This window comes from Ambystoma mexicanum, chromosome 7q (genome assembly GCF_040938575.1).
Source record: "Ambystoma mexicanum isolate Mex_15411 chromosome 7q, UKY_AmexF1_1, whole genome shotgun sequence".
NCBI classification, from domain to species: Eukaryota; Metazoa; Chordata; class Amphibia; order Caudata; family Ambystomatidae; genus Ambystoma; species Ambystoma mexicanum.
Genome location: NC_090941.1, coordinates 809,685,489 through 809,706,522, shown reverse-complemented (window position 1 = coordinate 809,706,522; position 21,034 = coordinate 809,685,489). Strand labels below are relative to the sequence as shown.

At 44.9% G+C, this 21,034-nt stretch overlaps 1 protein-coding gene across 2 annotated transcripts in view; it reads left to right on the top strand.

The window, feature by feature from the left end:
* ARHGAP42 (Rho GTPase activating protein 42) overlaps positions 1-21,034 on the top strand; it is a 979,121-nt gene that overhangs the window by 286,735 nt on the left and 671,352 nt on the right. The window lies entirely within an intron of this gene.

The window sequence follows — 21,034 nt, the reverse complement described above, 5'->3', positions numbered from 1 at the left end:
GCCGAAAGAAAGATATCTACCTCCCTGCTTACCACTCTAGCAGGGAGGTAATTAGGGAGAGAAAGTTGGATGTAGTGAGGTTCCAGGCCCCAGAAGGCCTTGTGGATGATGCAGAGGGTCTTGAATTTGATCCTTGCAACCACTGGGAGCCAGTGGTGAGCTTTTAGGGCTGGAGAGATGCAGTCCCTGGGCTTGAGGCCAAGGATAAATCTTGCAGTCCTATTCTGGATTAGTTGAAGAGGGCGGAGGGAGGAAAGAGTCAGATTAAGGAAGAGGCTGTTGAAGTAATCCAGCCTAGAGAGAAAGGAAGGTGAGGAAAAGGCGAATGCCTCTGAGGAGGTGAAGCTGAAAGTGGGCCTTTTTTGGCAAGCTCAGCTACATGAGGAGAGAAGGAGAGGCAGCAGCCGGAGATGACACCCAGGTTTCTTTCCTCACATGAGGGTGAAGAGAGGAGGCCCAAGGAGGGTGGCCAGAGAGTGGGAGGGAAGGTGACGGGCAGGAGTCCCAATGAGAAGGATCTCAGTCTTAGTGGCATTAAGGCAGAGATTGTTAGCAGCACGCCATGCCTTGGTAGCAGTCAGTCGGGAATGAGAGTGGAAGGAGAGGAGGTAGAGGAGGGAAGCTTAAAGGAGACCTGTGTGTCATCAGCGTAACACTGGACATGAGGAGAGAAAGTGGGGATCAAGTGGGCCAGAGGGGCAAGGTAAATATTGAAAAGCCATGTTGCGAGGATAGAGCCCTGAAGGATGCTGCAAGTAGAGAGTGAGGTAGAGGAGAAAAAAGGGCCCTGTTGCACTTGGGATGGCCGATTTGAAAGAAAAGAGGTCAACCAATCCAGTGCCAGGTCCAAAATGCCCAGGTTATTGCGAAGCCAAATAATGAGGGTGGAATCATTGACCGTGTCAAAGGCAGAAGACAGATCGAGGAGGATCAGAAGAGCGGGTTTCATGCCTCTGGGTGCTCTGAAGTCAGACTGGTGATCATGGAGACAGCCAACAGATTGAGTCTGATGGATCAATTAGGAGATGATCAGCGTCTCCAATAGTTTGCCCAAGAAGAAGGTGGGTGGTAGTTTTCTGGGCAGAAAAGGTCAGCAGTTGGCTTTTTTAGGACAGGGTGCACCAGGGAGTGCTTGAAGGGGTAGAGGGAAGGAGCCATTGGCAAAAGAGTGGGTAAAGAACTCAGTCAAGGAGGGAGTGAGAGAAGCAATGTTTTATCTCATAGCTCTAGAGGAGCAGGGAAACACCTGTTTGGAGGGGACTTTCATAGAGGTGACCTCATCCGGTGCTATGGGTGAGAAGGAGGAGAGTAGGAGGAGAGTGAGTGGGTGCAAGGGAGGCCTGTGTGCAGGTGGAGGAGGGAGATGAGTAGATGAAAGAGAGGACATGATGTCCAGGGTTTTGTTGGTGAAATGGGAGGCTAGGGCCATGCCGAGGGCCTGGGAAGGCATAGAAGTGTTGACTGCAGTAGGACTGACAAGATCCTTCCAGATTTTGTTTGTTTGTTTATTTATTAATTGTGCGCGCCGGACCCACTTTTGAAAAGTTCAGCCGTGTTTGTGGCCCCGTCGATGCAGGCTTGGATATGGGCCCATTTCTTGGCCCGGGTGGATTAGTCTGTATTGCCTCTAGAGCAGGACGACAGGCCAGCTTGTCCGAGGATGTGCTAGAAGCCAACCACTTTCGTTCTGCAACTCTACACTTGCGCTTGGTATCAGGCTTTATGCGGGTCCTCATGGTTGGGGAAAGGATGTCATGGGTGTTGGAGATAGGGAGGTGAAGGTTAGCAAGGGCTGAGAGAGCGTGAGAGTCATTATCAGGAGTGGGGGGATGTAGGAGGTGGCAAAAGCAGCTACTGACACTCGCTTCATCAGTCGAATGACAGAGAAGGAGACTGGCAGTGCGGACAGAGGCATAGCCGGGGAGCCCAGGAACTCCAGACGGGAGGAGAGGAGAGCATGGTCAGACCAGGAGAGATGAGTAGTGAGAGGGTTAGAATGTGAGATTTCGGCTGAAATGAAAGCATCCAAGGTGTCTTCGGCTGAGTGCGTTGGACCAGAGGTAAGAATGATGAGTGAAGGAAAGTCACAGAGGTTGCGGAAGAGTAAGGTGGCTGCAAACACATGCCACATCATGCCATGCCAAAGAAATAATACATATTGTTAAGTTTGTGACTGGCACTCTTCAGGAGGAGTGACTGTGCAATCTTTTCACGTACTCATCAAAAGTCCTTTATGTATGTAAGTTAAATTCAAAGGACACATTCCGACACAGCAGGGTCCCCCAAGTGGTACCTCATTCATAAACATACAGCGAGGGGTTTCAAAAGAGCATCCCGGGGACGGATGCATAGTAGCTCATGTGCTCCGCGGGTACACACGCTGACCTTCTCAGCATATAGGAGTCCGTTGCCAGGCTCAGTTTCCCCTGTGACACATGTGCTTCTTATAGGACGTCGGTTCTCTTCTCTGTCCCGTTGGGTCTTCTAATAAGTGCGAGAGTGGAGCATGTTTGTCAGTGTGCCGTTACCAGCGTGGGTGGCAGCTCCCTGAGCAGGCGCGATACGACACTGCAGACATATGCAGTGTATGAGCAAGTGGACTGAAGTGGCCTGCCAAAAGGAATGCTCAATGTGGTGTTCCCGACTTCTACTGTGATGGCCTTTGTTCGCTTAGATTGCGGGCTGCTCAGTTTGGCTCTCCATTACAGTGCAAGCTTTTCTGTCCGGTGTTGGCCAACTCACTGTGGTTGGGCATGGTGCCAGCACAAGTTCAGCTTTTCCCGGTGAAACAGTCTATTCTCTGTGCAAGTATGCGTAGCCCTTTGTTGCAGGCGGCTGACGAGTGTAATGCTCCAACATGGCCGCCTTCCAGCAGAAAACAAAATCACTATAGTCTCCTGAACTTTACTTATGACACATACTGCCTTTTTTCCATTTTTACAATTCAAATTCGACTTTTTATAGTATTTTGATTAATTTGGAGTGAACCTACACGGTCCCAACCGAGCGGTGTATAGAGAGAGGTCAACTGTGCAAAACAGGGTGCTCTGCTCAGGGGTACCGAAAGATTCACAGACTTGTAAGGCAGTGGAGGAGTGACGTGGTGATTAGGTGGTTGGGATTTTGCCTGAAGAGTTGAACTTTCAAGCGTAGGTCTTCAGTTCATATCCGAGCTCAATGGTGCAAATCTGACGCGGGGGCAGTGTGCACTGTGTGTAGTATGTTTGTATCGCTGCAATCTCCCCGCCCTCGCTCTGCCCCAACCCTTTCTGCTCTTCTCATTATACTGGCACATGTCAGGTAGGTTTTTATCTGTACTTTTTTTTTAAACCCAATTTAAAATGGATTCCTTACGCTAAACAAACCCCAATGCTCCAACCACAAGGCTATGAAACCATATACTGCACTGATAACCCCTACGTGGGGGTGAAATGCATATGGGGGTTGCCTGCTTTGAGAGCTGTCTGCCTTTGGTTGATAAAGCTATGTAGAAAATACTGTCGCATAAAACAGCCATAGTTTTTGATTTAAAAAAACATGTTTTTAAGCTAACTTGCATGCCCACAATGCATTGCTCAGTGGCTCTGAACTGGAGGTTCACTTCCTGGGATGTCCACCTGGTGGTGCTGTAGCATACATGGCTTGGCTCAAATGGATTTTTTTTCTGCGCAGTGATTTCCTATTTAATTCAGGACACACATCTAAATCCTTAGCTCTTGAAGAAAAACGGAATCCAACTTGGTGCACTCTAGCAGATCAACACCCAGCATATATGTTCATTACGACACCCATAATTCACCTGGGATACCGACTTTACCCCAGTACAAACGTGAATGGAGGACAACACAGGGGCAACGTGCAACCACACAGAGCAACAGGGGTTCGATTCCCGGATCCGCGCTTAGAAACAGAACTCCGGTATTACGCTCGTTATAAAAAAACAATTAAATAAAATAAAAAGCATATGCCGTGGGGAGTCCCATTAGGTTCCCGTATGTGCTGAGCCTGCCTATGTTTCTTTTTGGCTTATACCAGCATAAAGGATAAACATAATTGCATTGCCAGCTGCTCGCATTCAGCGTTTTGGAAAAAGATGTCCAGCTGTGACCTGTTATACTTGGAAACAAACTGAGTGCAGCAAATGCTGCAGCTGCTCCAGCCTCGCGCCTCTGCGGGATACTCTTGATCATGCAAAGCATTTCTGTTTATTAAGTGTATCAGTTTGTAGTGCTTTTTGATTTTTACGCATTAATGAAGTCGCCCTAATTCCCACCTCAAAACAAGAACAAATAAACGATAACACGACATGGTGTTTGCATTCAAGTAAATTAGATTCAAAATAAAATATTCCAGGATGCCTTTTTTTTTTTAAAGGGCAGTTGTTAACAAGTCTGCCTCGGCATATGTGTATTTGTCTTAATTTGTGAACAGTAGTATTGTGATACATCTGTCTTTTTTATCCCACTTTTTGAGAGCCTGTCTGTCAGCGAAAGAAGATAATAAATAGTGACTCATATCTCAAAAGTCAAGCTGAAAAGTTAATATGCATGGATTTAGTTCGGCTGTGACAAATCTAGCTTCATATAGTCCGCTACAGCCATCGTATGGCCTGGTGAAGCCGCCCTGTGTCCAGGGACATCCATGAATGCCAAAGTAAAGCCTCCTGTTTCCAGGTCCTGCCCACCGTACAGCCAGGCCCAGGTACAGCCTCATAGTTCCCCCATGCATACATCTCATAACAGGTGCAGTATCCTAGGACAAGCTACAGCCATCGTATGGCCGGGTGCAGCTGTCATATGTTCAGGTGCAGCCTTGAATGCCGATGTAAAGCCTTGTGTTCCCAGGTACAGCTGTGAATACCAAACTCCTAGTTCCCTGTGCATATGTCACATAACAGGTGCAGTATCATAGGACAAGCTACAGCCATCGTATGGCCGGGTGAAGCCGTCATATGTCCAGGGACAGCCTTGAATGCCAAAGTAAAGCCTCCTGTTTCCAGGTCCTGCCCACCGTACACCCAGGCACAGGTACAGCCTCATAGTTCCCCCATGCATACATCTCATAACAGGTGCAGTATCCTAGGACAAGCTACAGCCATCGTATGGCCGGGTGAAGCCGGCATATGTCCAGGGACAGCCTTGAATGCCAAAGTAAAGCCTCCTGTTTCCAGGTCCTGCCCACCGTACACCCAGGCACAGGTACAGCCTCATAGTTCCCCCATGCATACATCTTATAACGGGTGCAGTATCATAGGACAAGCTACAGCCATCGTATGGCCGGGTGAAGCCGGCATATGTCCAGGGACAGCCTTGAATGCCAAAGTAAAGCCTCCTGTTTCCAGGTCCTGCCCACCGTACACCCAGGCACAGGTACAGCCTCATAGTTCCCCCATGCATACATCTCATAACAGGTGCAGTATCCTAGGACAAGCTACAGCCATCGTATGGCCGGGTGCAGCTGTCATATGTTCAGGTGCAGCCTTGAATACCGATGTAAAGCCTTGTGTTCCCAGGTACAGCTGTGAATACCAAACTCCTAGTTCCCTGTGCATATGTCACATAACAGGTGCAGTATCATAGGACAAGCTACAGCCATCGTAAGGCCAGGCGAAGCCGTCATATGTCCAGGGACAGCCTTGAATGCCAAAGTAAAGCCTCCTGTTTCCAGGTCCTGCCCACCATACACCCAGGCACAGGTACAGCCTCATAGTTCCCCCATGCATACATCTTATAACGGGTGCAGTATCATAGGACAAGCTACAGCCATCGTAAGGCCGGGCGAAGCCGTCATATGTCCAGGGACAGCCTTGAATGCCAAAGTAAAGCCTCCTGTTTCCAGGTCCTGCCCACCGTACACCCAGGCACAGGTACAGCCTCATAGTTCCCCCATGCATACATCTCATAACAGGTGCAGTATCCTAGGACAAGCTATAGCCATCGTATGGCCAGGTGCAGCTGTCATATGTTCAGGTGCAGCCTTGAATGCCGATGTAAAGCCTTGTGTTCCCAGGTACAGCTGTGAATACCAAACTCCTAGTTCCCTGTGCATATGTCACATAACAGGTGCAGTATCATAGGACAAGCTACAGCCATCGTATGGCCGGGTGAAGCCGTCATATGTCCAGGGACAGCCTTGAATGCCAAAGTAAAGCCTCCTGTTTCCAGGTCCTGCCCACCATACACCCAGGCACAGGTACAGCCTCATAGTTCCCCCATGCATACATCTTATAACGGGTGCAGTATCATAGGACAAGCTACAGCCATCGTATGGCCGGGTGAAGCCGTCATATGTCCAGGGACAGCCTTGAATGCCAAAGTAAAGCCTCCTGTTTCCAGGTCCTGCCCACCGTACACCCAGGCACAGGTACAGCCTCATAGTTCCCCCATGCATACATCTCATAACAGGTGCAGTATCCTAGGACAAGCTATAGCCATCGTATGGCCAGGTGCAGCTGTCATATGTTCAGGTGCAGCCTTGAATGCCGATGTAAAGCCTTGTGTTCCCAGGTACAGCTGTGAATACCAAACTCCTAGTTCCCTGTGCATATGTCACATAACAGGTGCAGTATCATAGGACAAGCTACAGCCATCGTATGGCCGGGTGAAGCCGTCATATGTCCAGGGACAGCCTTGAATGCCAAAGTAAAGCCTCCTGTTTCCAGGTCCTGCCCACCATACACCCAGGCACAGGTACAGCCTCATAGTTCCCCCATGCATACATCTTATAACGGGTGCAGTATCATAGGACAAGCTACAGCCATCGTATGGCCGGGTGAAGCCGTCATATGTCCAGGGACAGCCTTGAATGCCAAAGTAAAGCCTCCTGTTTCCAGGTCCTGCCCTCCGTACACCCAGGCACAGGTACAGCCTCATAGTTCCCCCATGCATACATCTTATAACGGGTGCAGTATCATAGGACAAGCTACAGCCATCGTATGGCCGGGTGAAGCCGTCATATGTCCAGGGACAGCCTTGAATGCCAAAGTAAAGCCTCCTGTTTCCAGGTCCTGCCCACCGTACACCCAGGCACAGGTACAGCCTCATAGTTCCCCCATGCATACATCTCATAACAGGTGCAGTATCCTAGGACAAGCTACAGCCATCGTATGGCCAGGTGCAGCTGTCATATGTTCAGGTGCAGCCTTGAATGCCGATGTAAAGCCTTGTGTTCCCAGGTACAGCTGTGAATACCAAACTCCTAGTTCCCTGTGCATATGTCACATAACAGGTGCAGTATCGTAGGTCATGCATGCTACAGAAAACATGTGCCCAGGACATCCATCATTCTTTGCTCCACTACATCCTCAGATAGGTATGGCACCACATTTGCATATTCATCTCACCTGCCCAGGTAGTCCAATCATACAGCAAGTTCAAGCCGTGTCGGCCCAAGTGAAACCTCATATGCCCAGATACAGCCATCATATGCCAGTTAAAGCGTCACGTGCACAGGTACTAACATAATTGTCCAATAGCAACCTCACATTCTACAGTACTACACAATAATTGCACGCACATCCTCGTATGTCCAGAGACACCCATCATGTGCCCAGCTAGAGACTTCCATGCCCAGGTAGAACCTCCTATGGAAAGCTACAGCAAGCATATCTCAGTCAGGGCGTTCATGCTAACTGTGCGCATCATATGGCAGGTGGGGTTTGGAAAGTTTAAAGTTTCCTTCGATTTGAGGCACTACAACCTAACAAGTCTCAACCTAAGTGCTGGACCAATATCAACCAGTGAAGAGACGAGGGAAACGGGTGAAAAAAGACAGGGTTCCTGATTTTTGCAGAACAATTGTTAGTCTCACAAACCTCTGCGGGGAGAGGATTCCAGAGTTCAGAGGCCAGAACAGCACATCTGCTGCTGGCTCTTGAGCGTTTAAAGTGACCAATGAACCCAGTATTGCAGGTGAATGAGCTTTGGGGCCGGGAAGACAGTCGCCATCTGCCTCCTTGCTTAATACAATGGGTAAACGTCCCATAGAGGGCTTTATGTGCCAGTGTGAGCAGTTTAGTGAGCATATGCCAGAAGCTTACCTTGTATGCCAGACGGAACCTCAGGTAAAGCCATGGTATGACCTGCTACAGCCTTTCACATGTTCACATACAATAATCCTGTGTCTACCTAAGAACCTTATATCCCCAGGTTATTCCATCATATGCCATGAACCTTGTCAGATCCTTGAGTACTACTATCCTATGCCCAGTACACCTACGAGCACCATATGCCAGGTGGAGTCTTGTATTCCATGGTTGCCATCAAAGGCTAGGTACAGCATCACAGAACCTTTAAACTGCTGTTATATTCTGGGCTTTTAATAAACCACAGGTTCTTTTATTTGAGTAGGCCCCCAACCCGTCTCGCACCCAACCTTCACAAACCCCCACATGTCACAATGGACTGGGAACCAGGCCGGTGTGTATCAATAAGATATGTATTCATTTATTATTTAATGAAAAAGGAAAAATTATTCAAAATACAACAGGTGGCAACACAAATGCAATGATTACTAGAGAACAATTGGTTCGGAAATCCTAACAAAGTTTACACGGATCGTTAATGGCAAAACAGGAAAAAGAACAGTTTTTAACCAAGTGATAGCATCAAGGTTTAGCACTCCCTCTCGCAACACTCACCCCCAAACATTAGCTAAACTTAATTCCTTTGAATGGAAGGCAGTGCCACGGAGTAAGGATAGAGAGAGAAAAATCGGATTTGGAATAAAGCCCATCACCCCAAGATGGGAAGTCAGAAAAGGAAAATTAAAACCCGTTTTTGGAGCAAGACGGCAGAATCAGATTTTGCTTATTACTTTCATTGCTACTCACAACTGCTAGGGGACAGAATAAAAGGACATTCGTGTTGCCACACTTGAGGATATAGGGAAGCTTATAGACTACTAATCAGTACACAGAACAACCTGGAAATGAGGTAGGAAAATCAATTTTGGGGAGAGAGCAAATGCAAAAGGAAGAAATACAAACGGCAAATGGAAATTCGTTTTACACAGGTTTTACAATGACAGGGAGCTAAGGAAAGGGTTTAGCATTAAAAATCGGAAATCGGTTTTCAAAGACAAGGACAGAAGCACATAACAGATGGGATTCTAGGCAAAAGGGATTGCTCTCAATGGCACTACGATTTGGGGTTTTCAATAGGACAGAGCAGATTAGGAGTTCATGGGGGAAATTCACACAATATACAGGCAAATTCGATTTTCAGTTACCCGGAGACTAATTCTGTTGAGGCTATACTTTAATGACTAGAATAATTAATAAAAACACTGAACAAGATTGTTGGTTTCTAATGGCAACAATTCTGAATGTGAATTTCAATGGGGGAATTAATTGATTTACTTCAAAACGTTACTAGGGAGTTATATAGACAACTGAACGATTTATTAAAGGAATATGTTAACACACACAGGCTAATCCAGATTAATCTATGGAAAGGTGAATGAACAATATTGGCAATTTAAGACTTTCAATGGGATTTTCAATGGGGCTATCTGCTACTAACAAAGGAAGACTTGGTTTGGGATTCTGCAAAGCCAGCTGGATCTCAGGACACTCTGGACATCTAGGCAAAGGGTCTGTTCTCTGCACTCTCCTTGGGATGGTTCAGCTGCCTCCTCTCCGTCCTCCTTCTCCTGTCTCCTCAAATTCTTTTGTGTCTTTTGTGCAGTACAGTCCCCCCTTCTATAGCCCAAATGACATCATTCACTTTACAATCTAGGGGGAGTGCTCTATAATTACTCCTACCCTGGGATAGGACAGCCTACCATTTCCCTTCCCACCCCCTGGAATCATTGTTCTAGGGGAGGGAACACCATCTGTCTGTTTGGCATTTATTACAGTTCTTTGTTTCTCTGGTCAACTTTTTGGCAAAACCGAGTTATGTTTCCTAACTTCATATTTATACTAGCCACTGCTGTAAGAAATATATATGCAGTTTCAGTTAGTGATAGGGAATTAGGTAAGCCGATCGCCAATTCTGTGCAAAGTAGCATGGCCCTTTGGCACATTTGTCCTTTTTATAAAATATACAACCGTTATAACTGTGCAAATGATTAAGCATGTTCATAATCTCATGCTTGTCACATTTTTAAATTGGCCAGAAACTAGTCTTTACTGGCCAGTTCAGTCCAAAGTCCTAGGAACATGCACTTAGTCTTTAAGCAACTGCCTGGAAATCACATGGAAAAATAGCAGAAAACAAAATTAATTCTTATTCTGAGTGCTGCAAAAAATGCCTAAAATGAATTAATACTTTAATATCAATTTGGAGGATCTGTCACATATGGGAGGGCTGTGCTTCATCCCCCACAGCAAACTGTCCACCTCTGGCTCAGCCGGTGACCAAAGATTTTTATTACACCCTTTGAAGTTTGTCAGTTTGTCCTAGTAGTGGGTGTAGGAGGAACTCAAACTTGCTGGTCAAGCTCTAGCCACACTTGCTTTCCTTGTCCTCCATCATAGTACTGCCTTCCAATCTGGCAGAGCAGGGAATTATGATGCCCTCAGTCACATCACATGTCATTGCGGACTAGTTCACTTATAGGTGCGACTTCAAGTGGGAGGCAAGGCTTTCAATTGAGTTTTGTGCCTGAGCCCAAAAACTGTTTTTTTTTCTGGTATTCTGAACCTCTTACAAGGTGATTGAAGTATTGTGGGGGAAAACATAATGTACATGGCTTTAGTCAACATCCCACCCACAAGATATTTCACTGACATTTTCTGTACGAGCAAAGCTATCCTTTCGCTGTGGCTTTTAAAAGTCAGTTTTCTTTATTTCACACATGTGCAAGCCGTTTTTCATCTAACGTTTGAAATGCTGTTCTGCAGGTCATGGGATTCTTTCATTTGTCCTTTTTGAATGAGTTTGCATTTTCTGTTGGTCCATTGATACGGAGGGGTAGGCCCCCTGCACAGGGTTCTTTGATTTGACATGGAATAAAAGCAAAAGCTAAGCCGTTTTTTCCATTTGCAGTGTTGGGGAAAACAAATGCTGTGTCGGGTTTCAACATTGAAATCCTTGCCCCTCATGTGAATTAACAGCAAGACAAGGCCGTTTTTGGATGTAGTGCATACCTTTTTGGTATTCAGATGAAAGAAAAGTAAACGCAGAGCTGTTCTTGGTGAAATGTTCAAATGCTTGCCACACATGTGCCAGGGAAAGCAAAGCAAAGAGCCATTTTTGGTGGCAATGTTTAATGCAGCTTTTCAGGTGACAGGGATTTCGGTTTAGGACCTGTAAATGCACGCCACAGGAGATAAAGTGAGATAAAGCTATTCAGCTGATGACTAGCATCATTGGGGCTGCTTGCTATGGTGTTGACTTTATTGGCATGGAAACTGTTTTGAAACTCCACCCCAAAGTATGCTGAATTTTCTTCAACCGGACTTCATTAAAGAGTGGGAGGTGAATGCATTGAAGCCCTTTTGTGTTTCCTGGTTTCCTCCACTACCCATCTATTGCTTTTTTGGGTGATTTTTCCTGTACTGCATCATGCCCAGCAGATAGCAGTGTAACTGCTGCTCCCCCATGGAGTTTCATTATTGTATGAAGCTTACTCCGTTACATGGAGAGTTTGACTTGTTGCCTGACAGGCCTTCTGTAGAACTGCAGTGATTGCTTGGAACGCTGTAGGGAGGCTAAATCAAATCTGTGCCGGTCTTTGTATTTTCCTTTGTATTTATTATGATGGGGAGAAGAGATGTAACCATAAAATGTGCAGATACACGTATGATTGGCTGGCAAGCAGAACATTGGATGATTTACAATGAACATATAATGACTTTTAGCTATGGAATATATCCGCATTTATAACATTTGATTATTTTTTTAATGGAGAAATATCACTGATCAAATTGCACCTCCACACAATTCCACAACAAAATATAGGACAAATAACAGGCTGTTTTTAATTTGCATGTTCTGTTTTACTTAAAATAATAAATCAAGAAATTAAAGGTGTTCCCCTAGCTTTCACTGCTGGGCAAATCATCCACGATATTCCACATGAAAACAGACAGCTTGTCTATCGAAAAGAAATGCATCCTGCCATCTGTTTTCTCCCTAATGTATACATTCATAGCATACACACACGTCTACATGTATAAAAGCAAACACGAATAACTGTTTTAGAGAAACAAATACAACCCTCCTCAATATGGATATACGCATTCTCATTGGTTGTCCAAATCAAAAAGACAAAACCATTCTGAGAATGAATTCTAAAACAAAAGAATGCACTTTTTCTCTGGAACCTTTGACAAATGCTGGCATCAGAGAAAAATATTGGCGTAACATAGGACAAATTCAACTCTAAAGTGTTGTGCACTAACCAACTTATTCTAAAGGCTTAGGTTCATGGTAGAAGCTTTTATTTCAGAGAGCACAATGTCTCGCTTTATCAAAGAATCATACAAATAATGATATTATAAAATTGAAATAGAAGAGGAATACACAACTTCATTTAATTGGCATTAGGAGTTCCCTTGAGGCCGAATCCTATTTCTCCCCAATATTGTTTGAAAAAAATTAATTTGGTTATTTAAATTGCCATTATTTCCTGAATGAAGGGGAACGACTAACTGTGGGACAGAGGGGCAGAGGTTGTTGTTTTGATCCAAAAAATTGAATTAATTGAGCAAAACAAAAGAAATAAAAATCTCTTTCTGCACCAAAAATAAAAACTGCAGAACTATTATTGCTTCATTTCAGTCCGAGTCTTCCTGACCATACTTCTCACGGGGAAGCAGATAAGGATGGGTTCTCCCCCTCACAGCGTACTCTTGTGTCCTTTAAATAGGCCCAGTGCTCTTCCTGCTCGGTCTCGGCGTCTTGTTCCTTGGAAGACATCCGGAAGGCACAATTTAACAGTTTGGCCTCTTTTATCTTCCACTACCTGCTCCCTGGCCTATCCTCGCTCAATTCCCTACTCGCGTCACTTGGGTTTATAGATGACCCTCAGACCCATGATGCTTTCACTCCTCTATTGTTGTGGGTTGCAGCGGCTTTTCGAGATTAGGCTTGGAATCTGCCTTTCCTAGACCCTTGGTATGAAATCTCGATTCTTTGCGGAAAGCAGGATTGTTTTGTCTCATTTCTTTTAGTAATATTGTTGGCAGCTGTACTGCATTTGGTGGTATCTCCTTCTGAGTGTAATCTATGTAGGGATTTCCATCCCGACTGTTAAGGGAGCCTCGGGATTAGTATGGGTCTTTACATGTTTACCCATGCCGGCCTCTTGTAGCTGACCTGTATGGTTCCCTGTGGCTGGTTTACACCAAAGTCGGCCCGTTCCCTGTAGAGACTTTCTGGGCCTCACGCTGCTGTCGCCCGTCAGTGCGCTTTGAGTCTGGCCTGGTCCCAGAAGTGACTCTGTGTCACTCGCATTTTGGATGTAGTAGCCACACTTTGGGTTATTCGATCCCACGCCGTCACACTAACCTCCTTCCTGTTCCACATTGAGAAGTAGAAAACTCTCCTTAGGATTTTACTTTTATGTAAACTATGTTTATCACACATCAAGAAATGTATCATTCCCTGAAAATCTGTCAAGCACTTTGTGCACTGTGCTCGCACACCCAGATATAATTTGCTCCAGTGAAACCTATCATACGTCGGGGCAATTACCTGTGGTCGATTGATGCCAGTGTCCCGGATGGCAGCTCCACGCGGGGGGCGATATGGAGACTTACTCGCAGGCAACCTTGATGACAGAATGATCCCCAAAACGCTACGGGGCACTTTGTATCCTTCATGTTCATTCTGCCGCGTTCAAATGGTGACCCGGCCCCATGCCATTGTTCTCTGGCGTCTGCCTGGTGTTCCGGCAAATGTGGTGACACGTCCACACCACTGCAATCGGAAGCCGTAAAAGCCGACCCCTGGAAGTGCTCTTTGCATCTCAACACTCTGGATGTTTGGGTCCTGTGCTCCTGACTTCTGTTGCTGCTCCTGCTTGTGTCTAAGCCCTTGTCTCTCCTACCTAGCCTTTCCTGTGCCTACCCGGAGTTCTTCCTAACTTCCTTGGTTTTTCTCCATCCTTGGCTCACGTTTACTTTGGTCTGCCCTTTGCCTTGTCATGTTGCTCTGCATGGGAATTTAGCCTGCTGCTCTTCAGGAGGCTCCACTGTTCTCTGTGGAATACCAATTGCACCTGTCCTCACCTTATCATTGTTTGGAATCCTCCTTCCTTGTGATTCGTGCTACATCCATCTGCTCATTGGCTCTCCTGTTAGTGCTCTGCACTGTCCTAGTACCACATTAATCAGAGGAAGCCAGGCGTGTGATACTGGGAGGGATTCCATGGGTACCCTGGGTTTCCATTCAGTGAGGAGTCTTCATTGGGAAACTCTGTGTCATTAGTTACAATGGCTGAGTTGGATGAAACTCGAAGACTTGAATCCAGGAAGAAAGATAAACAACACAATCGCAACACGCTCCTTGACAGAAACCCCATGTATTCTGTATATATAAAATGCGTAGGTATGTTTCGGTACTCAGCTGATGCAATTTATCAGTGTTAGGTTGCCCTCTGGTGTCATGGCAAAGTGCACCTTTCATTTCAACAACAGCTATCAATCATTTGAACAAACGGAATGAGCACGGTTAGCGAAACGCTGAAGGACGAATGCCTCCTCACGAGCGAAAACCAAAAGTAGGTGCTGTAATTATGCTACTACGCAATCTTATGCCATCAGGGGACTCTGCAATGTAACACGGTTGACAATTGCGTGTCTACAAAGAAACATCATAGAGGCCTGTGTAATCAATGGATTAAACTTGGATACTGTTGTTATACCGTGCAGACCTCTCATTCCATCTGATACAAATATGCCTTTCAAAGTAAAAAGAAGACATTAGCCTTTTTTTTCAATGACCATTAATAAGTCACAGGGAACTACTCTGAGTACTCCAGATAAGATTTAGAAGTGGGAGTATTTTACTCCCCATTTTTTTAAAGTTTGGAGTAAAATGATTTTTATGGTAGTAAAAAAGTAAGTCCCATTCTGAAAGGTAGTATTTTATAAGCGAGTATAAATGTGTTACCACTGTAAAATAGAAATGTTTTGTAATAGATATTTCCTAGCAACAAGTTATTCATGCACACTAAAAAGATACATGTGTACCTCTTCAGGCAGTAAGACTAGAACACTTTATTCTTGTGGCACTGCGTGTTCTACTGGTCCAAGCACATCCATGAAGCTGTGTGGATGAGAACAGGGGGCATGCTCCAATGTGTCGGTTTCCCATTTTTGTTGGGAGTATTTTTACTCCCTATTTTTATTTTTTGTCAGTTTTTTCCCTATTTTTAGGGAGTAAAAGTGGCCGGTACAACCCTTATCTGTAGGATTGCCTGTGCCCCTTCCTGGACACAATCAGTGGTAATTTTGATATTTAAGAAGGGAGACAGAAGTGACCCTATGAAATACCGACCGATATTGACCTTAAGATATGCTGGAACGACGTTAGTTAGAACGCCGGGAACAGCTAGTGAATTAATAATGTGTTTCTGTCAGACAAATGTGCCTCGTGATTATGCTTATGTTCAGTAAACATTTATGCTAGTTCTTACTACCACCTTGCCATTGTGTGTGTGTATGCGTGTGCGCGCATGCATATTTCTGTGTGCATACGCACTTGTGTGTTGTGGGTTGGTTGACCAGAATAATGAGGACAGTTTCTATCAATTTGCACTTGTTTTAGCAACATTTTTCATTACTACCTACAAACCATCAGATATGACTGGCCAGGTAGTTAAACACTTGCTTCAGTAACGGGTTTGAATACTGGCAGAGAGGCATCAGAGCTCCATCAAAGTGAGTACCATTGCGTTGACCTATTACAGACCTTAGAAGCATGAGGAATCGGACACCCAAGCACGAACTAAAAGCATAGTAATGCTATTTTTCATAGCCTACTGAAGAGTGTTTTAGCCAATGTTAAATAATGGACAAAGCCCCTTAGCAATAAGCACATCCCTTTTCAAGTTCTTGCTAAGTACGGTTCGGGATAACAATTCATCTGTTGCCTTCTTTTTACAGCCATGTTGGATAGATGCCCTTAAAGCTGGCAAAAGATTAAGGAGTAGACTAGGCTTCTGTATTTCTAATCCACCTGAGTCTGATTTGTAAATTATCTCTCAGATGTAGGTCTGTTTAGTTGGTCATTATTGTTATTGCAGATCGTCCCTGGATATCTGGGGGAGGGAAGCATTGCTTCCTTGTCAGGGAAACCTTGGTTTTGTCTGAGAAGTTAGTTGAGAAAGACGCTACATCACAAGATTGCCTTTCCTGATGTTTCTTTGAGTCTGAGCCAAAAAGCAAATTATGCTGCTTATTGGGGCTTGGTCACCATCTCCAAGAAAGGAAAGTATCCTCTTTGCTTTGATTAAATGGGTGTGCTTGTGCATTGCTTCTGGTCAGGATATTAAGTGCCGTACTGCCAAACCTAAACAAGGATCCTTAGATGTAATGCTTGTTCTGCTAGCTTCCTTTTCTTTTGATCTAGTTATTGTCATCATTGGCTGCTAACTCAGCGTGTAAGTGTTGAATGTCACTTATCTGTGTACCTATTGTGTAAATGTATGTTATTGAAGCTTCAAAATAACTTGTAACCACCTTCTTGAGATTAGCGCCTAGATGCCTCTGGGCTTCGTGTGCTTTATAAATGTACAAATAAATAAATATATGCATCTAAAATTGATTAGGGACATTGGAAACGCAGAGCTGTACCTCAAAGCTTCTCTAGGCACAACCATTATAGCTGTCAATATTTTGTGAAGTTTTTAAATCCTAGCTTCCCGCACTGACATACACATTTATTGTTTAGAAGTCTGGTTTTAATATGTTAAAATACTGCACATATGTTGTGGGTAGTAGGTGTAGGGTGGGGGTTGCTCCGAATTGGCGCTGCACGTGTGTCGCTTTTGCTATATTGTGAGCATTAGGATGTGATTTGAGTAGTGGCCGCAGTAATCTGTCAGGTGCGGTCCAGCGCAATGGTGTTGGGTGCCTCTCACTTGCCCCCTGCTCCCATCTTGGGCCTGTTATATTAGTCCACCAGATTGCAGCCTGAGTGCCAGTGTGAGTGTTGACAGAGGTCTAGGAATATGGCGACTATTGGGAATGTATCTGTGTATTAGAGACCGCAAGAGACCAGAAAATGAAACTCTTGACATAGGTCGAGCTCTGCAGAGCAGAAGTAGGGCACCCTTAATTCCACTGATTGGGCCACACCACATTTTATAAAACTTACTTTGAGGTTCCGGGTAATTTGGCCACACAGGTTGCATAAGGCATGTGTGCTTGGTTTTTCTGGTCCGTGTTGAGGGCAGAGACACTATGTTATGGTGGTTCCGTTCCTGTGAGTGAGTGTGCAACACGCATGCCATCTTTTTGTGACTAATAAGAAGGATGAGCATCCCATGTCAGAATTGTCATAAGGGTTGTCTGATCCACGCTTTGTAAGCAATGCCTTTGTGCACAGCTTCCCATGGACCATGTGTTAGGTTTTGTGTCCTGTCAAGGATTAGATAATCATCTTTTAGAGTTGGGACAAGTCGCCAGTGGCCCATTTGTCCCCTTAATTAATGTGGCATTAATCCCCCTTTCCAAGGGCTGGATCGGGAGTTAACGGCCCGCCAGCCTGAGTTGTAGGCCCTAGCAAAGTGAGGACCTACAACGAGGGCACCGGGCTGTTATCCCCCCACCCCCCCGTTCCAGCACTTGGAAAGGGGGTTTATGCCATTATCACCCGTCCCAAATGCTGGGACTGGGTTAATTGAAAGTATGTCCCTGCCGGGAACGGAACACCTAACGGCGCCCTGACTGTCAAAGGAAAATACTATTCAAAGATGGCCACTATGGAAACCCTTGCAAAGGGAAGGCGGGGCTCCATACAGAGCTCTCTTCCCTTTCCATGGTGGCCTCCGGGAGCCAAGAGGAAGGTGCTGCAGCCAAAATGAGGTATGTGGCAGGGTGGGAATGGAGAAACAAACAAATAAATGGGGACGGACGGTCGAGGGAAGATGACGGCAGGGGGCACTGGCTGCCAGACAGCAGGGAATGCGGACTGAGATTGCGGGTTTCAGTCCGCGATCCAAGCCACCTGATTGGCTGGCTCCCTAATCAGGGTGATATTACACAAAGTAAGTGCCTTTTGACATGAATGATAGTAAGACATGATTTGTGTATGTCAAACTGAGGTGTACAGCATGATCTTTGTATATAAGAAAAACAGGAGGTGCCAGCTTCCCAGTCCTGGCTGCACAACTATGGAACTATATCCCTGACTCATTAAGAGCCATAGCTCCGTTCCATTGCTTTAAGACCAATGCCAAGAAGTGGCTACACTCCCTAGACTGATGACCCCCTTGATTGTTTCCTGGTACATTTCACTGCAGACTACACCTATATTTGAAACAGTAACCAAGGAATCTATTCCTTTGTATATATGCACATTGACAGCTCTTTTTCTCCTGAATATACATGAAAATATCTGTATATTGTATTTTTGTGTACTTTGATGTCCTGTCATATGTAACCTGGTCTGCGCCCAGATGCCTATGGGCACGGTGTGCACTATAAATGAATAAACAATTACAACAATCAGTCTGAACAGTATATTATCAACCATGTTTGCAGTACAGTATCCTCTAAACTGAGAAGTACTGTATCGTCCATGTTTGTAGGATAGTATTCTCTAGACTGAGCAGTACCACATCATCCAGGTATGTCCGGCCGAGCAGTACAGTATCATCTTGACTGAGCAACTCCACATCATCTTTGCATATCAGACCGAAACGAATTGCACCATGCATGGATAACAGACCGAGCAGTACAGTATCATTCATGTATATGAGACTGTGCAATACGTATCAATGTTTGCAGTACAGTATCCTCTAGACTAGGCAGTACATCATCCATGTATATCAGACTGACAATACCATATCATCCATATTTGGAATATAGTATCATCTTGGGTGGTCTGTACATCATCCATGTATATCAGACTGACCAATACTGTATCATCCATGTTTGTAGTATAGTATCATCTAGACCAGGGGTCTACATATATGGCTATACTATATATGGCTCTCCAGATGTTTCAGGCCATCATTCCCTTGAAATCTGACTATTGACTCTCCTGGTTAGGGATGGTGGGCATGGTAGTCCAAAACATCAGGAGAGCCAATGGTTGCAGACACCTGATCTAGACTGAGCTCCACCATATCATCTTTGCATATCAGACCGAGCAGAACCGCATCATGCAGGTAAACCTGACCACACAGTAGAGTATCATCCATGTGTATCAAACTGACTGAGCATTACTGCATCTTCCAGTTATATTGGACTTCTGGCTGCTTTTTGAGTGACTTTTAAAGAATAAGAAGACTCAATATCTTTCATGGCAAATTTGAGCATATAATTCATACGCTGATCAACACCATTTTACTATGGCAGACACGTCTATTTCCTAATCTACCAGTCCCTGAGAGTAGTTTATCGTAGATACGTCAAAGCTTGCAGAGGTGCATCTTGGTAATTCATGGCATATTGGTCCCGCTTGACACCATGAATAGTGAAGAGTGACCCTTGTGCACGCCACTTCATTCTAAATTCTCCTTCAAAGTCCTGGTAGTGTGATTGCCATGTTTGGTAATCAGTGCTCGCGCCAGCCACATCTGTTAGGTGGGAGACACGTGCTGTCAGTTCTGACACAGTATTTATTGTACCTGGCACTAAAAATGTTCCATAGGATTAAGCTAAAATGCTCAAACAATGATGGCAGATTTACTTGAACCTATTCCTGTTTCTTAAAATACAATTTACTTGCTCAAGCAAATGCTAATGTTTATCTTTGAAACACTTCAGGATAGATTGAGGAAGATAGCGTTGTGTTGAAATGCTTATGCAGGACCTTACATGGCGCTTACGCAAAACCCAGGCCCCTGCTGGAATGGTGCCTCCCAAAATAAGGCATACGCCTGTGCGCGCATCTACTTCCAGGACAGATCCACCATTTTAAAGTGAGTTCTGCATTTCAAAAATATAGCAGCTGCTCAGCAAAGTGTCCTGTGATGCAGAGGAAAGTAGTGGAGGAATAGCTCAGCGAGTTATATTATCATTACTACTTGTTAAATTGGATCATTAATGCTATTCCTCTAACATATACATTTCAAACTCCTCTACTGACGTTTTTTGACAATCTTCTTTTCGTGCCCATTCGAACAGTAGCCCCTGTTTTTTCACATGACTTTTATACCATTGTTGCAATGTGTATCTATTTGCTCAAAATGTTTTTGGAAGAAACCGCATCATCCTAAATTAGTCGGGACAGTTTGAGATTGCATCTGACCAGCCTCCCCATCCACAGCAGCCCGGCTTTATATCGCAGGTAGAGAATCCCTGTTAGGAGTCAGACTTACGCTTGTTAGCATAACTTATTTGATTTTTGTATTTTATATGTAATATTTTTGTGTTGGATTATAGAAACTGTGCGTTCACTGCATAGTGGAAGGATGGGAGGTTTAGGGCAACGGGGAGGTAACTGGGGAAGAACACAGTCCATATTAGTGAGAGACCCAAGTGCAACTGGAGTACAGTGCGACCGCCTGATTATCGGAAAAGGTGGAGTTCACGGAATTCTATAGTAACTATCCAAGTCCTCCTCTCATTGAGGGGGCGGGAGTTGCATGGTATGGAGTCTTGAATATTGAATGTTTTTCTCCAAATTGCTTATATCTCTCAGGGTCCAAGTGTCAGTCAGTTGTGGGAGGCTAGCTGCAAATCAGTGATGTCCTAGTAACCGTTTCACCAGTAAACTAATGGTTGGCTCTGAAGTGCACTGTCAACAAGATTTTTGTTCAGACTCTTAACCTGACCAGAAGACAACCCATCTCTTCAAAGCTGGTGCAACATTGACATGTTTTTTTTTTTTAAATCCAAGTAATAGGCAAGCCACACAGCTGCACGCTCTATGACCCAGTAGATAATATGTAACATGGCCCCACCGGGGTG